Source organism: Dipteris shenzhenensis, chromosome 1 (assembly GCF_047967505.1).
Source record: "Dipteris shenzhenensis isolate YYH24624 ecotype China chromosome 1, Dip_SZ_1.0, whole genome shotgun sequence".
NCBI lineage: Eukaryota > Viridiplantae > Streptophyta > Polypodiopsida > Gleicheniales > Dipteridaceae > Dipteris > Dipteris shenzhenensis.
This window is the reverse complement of record NC_141596.1, coordinates 68,311,731-68,315,349: the sequence shown is the minus strand read 5'-3', so window position 1 is coordinate 68,315,349 and position 3,619 is coordinate 68,311,731.

Here is a 3,619-nt window from a genome sequence, read left to right as displayed (position 1 = left end):
CTATAGAGCCCTTAACAAGTTGACAATTAAGAATAAGTTTTCTATACCTAGAGTTGAAGACTTGTTAGACTCCTTAAAAGGTGCCAGGGTATTCAGCAAATTGGATTTAAAGTCAGGATCTCATCAAGCTAGGATGAAGGAAGAAGACGTGCATAAGGTTGCCTTTAGAACACAAACCATTTGTCTTCATATTTCACTTAAATTTTGTCTTCAAGGCAAACCTAGCTTAAGATTCCACACTACCTTCCTGCCTTCTCTAGGAGTCTAGATTCTAGTCTTTGTCATTTTGTCAGCTCCTCATTTCGTCATTCCCAGATTTTAGTCTTTGCTAATTACTCATTTTTTCATTCTATCATGTGAGCAATTGGGTGTTAGGACTTCATCATTGCTCTAGTTCCCAATTTCAAAGTTGTATTCATTGTTGTCTATTGCTTATCCAGCCAACAATTCCATGCACAAGCTGCTCCATGAATCTTTGCTTCTTGTGCTACCTGTAGGTTTGCAATCCTACTTCCAGCTTTCCCATGGATCTTTGCATATTGTTATGTCACTCCTCTGCTGCCTAAAGGTTTGCAATCCTGCTACCCATTTGTTTTCATGTGCTGCCTCGAGGCTCACAATTCCCTCAAAGTTGCAACATCATAGTAATCTAATTATTCATGTTACAACGTCATTTTGTAGGTCTATATATTTTGAACTTTCTAATCTTATTTTTCATTTTGTATTATAGCTTTAGGCTTAAATGGCATCTTTGAAAAACAAAGCAATAGCTAATGAAAATGATATTGAGCCCAACAAAGGGTGTGGACAGCTTTAAAAATAAAAATAGCCTATTGAAGTTTTAATGTTAAACATCACTATCGGAATAGGTTTAAGCATCTTACATAAGGTGGATGAGTTCTTACAACAACAAAAAACATCGTAGGAATATGTTTAGTTGAGCAAGGAGGTACACAATTCCACATGCGTTTGCAAATGGTTTGTTGTATTCAATAAAAAACTATATAAAATGTCAATAAGGTGAGTAAACATACCTAAGTCGGGAACAAAGAGTATCTTTAGCCTTTATCCTTTGGAGCTCTTGTCCATATAGTACAAAATGGCTCGATAAATTTAGAAGAGCAATGTTTGACACAATTAGGGGAAATCTAAAATTGGATGAAGATGCTCATATGAAATCTCTAATAAATCTCTCTTAGTCAAGTGATAGACCAATATACATTTATATCATCTTCAAGTGGTCATCATGCATTGGGATTAGACTTCATCAATCATGAGCACAAGGGTTTGGTTCCTAGCTAGTCTTGGACACATCAAAGAAGTCAAGCTAGTGCATATGATATTGCACTTGGCATGCATGTAATACAAGCTCTTATGTATTGTATATCGAATCATGCATGGGTCTTGCATGAGTGTCAAAAATAATGTGCGCTTATTTTTTGCTCATCTGCATATGTCCATCTTGTATGTTCTCATGAAATGAATGTAGATTACACATATGGGTCAATTTAGTCATCCCTTGTGTTGGTCATGTCCATAAAAGAGAAGCACAATCTATGATTCCTTTGTTTTAAAGGCCTCTACAAAAATTCATGAACATTAAAGGCCTCTACAAAAATACAAAAATACGTATGTCAATTTAGTCATTCCTTGTGTTAGTCATGCCCATAAAAAGAAGAGCACAATCTATGCATGAGAATGGTCACATGCCTTTTGTTTTAAAGGCCTCTACAAAAATACATGAACATATATTAAAAGAGCATAGAGTGAATCATGTGGCACATTGTGAAGTATGGAGCTTAACAACCATGTTTAAGGTAGATTCTAGGATCTATGTTGTCATGGTATTATGGAGTAAATGCCTGACGAATAACTCCATATATTAGTGTGGCATTCATGGATTATCTAGTGGCACCAGTGATACACATGGTGTAAACTAAATGGGATGTTGTAAGGGTTTCCTTGGAATGCCTTGTCATATTGTTTCTAAGTGTTAAATTCATGCATAACCATTTCCCATTGGATAAATTTAACACAATTGAATTCAACATCTTTGTTAAAATTCATAGATGCTAAACTCATTGTGTTTTCTTACAAAATTCATAGATGTTAAAGATTTTATTAACATTTCAAAAAATAATAGTAAAAGTCCAAAAATATAAGCTAATGTATTATGGACTAATATTGCTTTTAAATTAGCCAATATGTGGATCTAATGGGTGACATTATGAGAGCATTAATGTAAAGCACATTGCACTCACCTTGCAACATCAACGTTTAGAGATGCTTCTAATGACTATGCCACGTAGCAAGTGTAGTGCTTTACAATTATAAAGAATGAGGATCGTGTTGCTAGATCTACCTCATTCACTTTTGGTTGGCAAAAATACAAATATGCAAAGAAGGCAATGAGTTGAAGAATTGTTAGACTATGATAAACTAGCATTAGAACATCACCGTCCTACATGCCATCCCACTCTTTTACATATGAGACTTAATAATGGCTAGTTGACCACAAATGCAAATGTGATGAGAGAAAATGGCACAAGAATTTCAAACCTAGGAATCAATTCAAGGAGAATGCTATGAGAGAATTTGTGATTTAGTTCTCTATGTTCAATGTTATTAATTGAATTACACAGATTAGTTGCATCAACTTATGTAGTAGATATCATGATTGAATCAAGGGTTTCCATGTGGCCATATGAAGAAGAATCCACTTAGCCTTATCTAGTACTAGTTCACGTGCATGCTAATATTAGCAAATGAATCATACTTGCCCATTAAAGAAACTTGCTTCTAATGGCTATGGACTAACTATCCACCCTACTTGGCTATGGATCAACTATCCATGCACACATCTTGTGCCTTCATGCCCATTTGCTCATGAATTTTTGTTAATGTTAGTTTGCAATATTGGGGGTCCTAGCTATGTTGCTCTCTCTCATGTTATTCTTTAATTTCTTGGCCTTGAGCATTGCTTTAAATCCATTTATGTCTTAGGTAGTTATTTTTTAAAGAGTAGTCGTATTGAAATGTGTTTTGCATCATGATGATATGCTATTCACAATTTATATGAAGCAAATGCATGGTCAATATGGTATTAACTACCTAAGTTGTTTCCATATTCTTAAAGAAGAATTGGTAGAATATCAAGAATACTTATTAAACTTGTCACATGCATAGTGAAACTTCTTAAAAGGTTTTTAGAGGCCTTATACACTTTGAGCATTGGCACAATATCAAGAACACTTATTAAACTTGTCACATGCCCAGTGAAACTTCTTAAAAGGTTTCTAGAGGCCTTATACACTTTGAACAAGGGATGGATTGGAATTAGCTATTCATATATTACATAAAAAGCATATAGTTTAAAGCTTCATTATAGGGTCCCAGCAAAAACATGAGCCTTGCCCACTACTAAGTTAGAGCATGATGAAGTCACACAATTATTGAGAAGTCCCTTAAAAAACAACATATATTAATAAAGTACAAGAGAGTGGAGCAAAATTAAGACTCTTATACTAGGTTTCAAAAGAAAAAAGATTCAGCCTTTTTCCTTTTTCCCTTTTCTTTCTCAAATGAGCATGCTCTAATTAATAGTGAGGGAAATTACCCT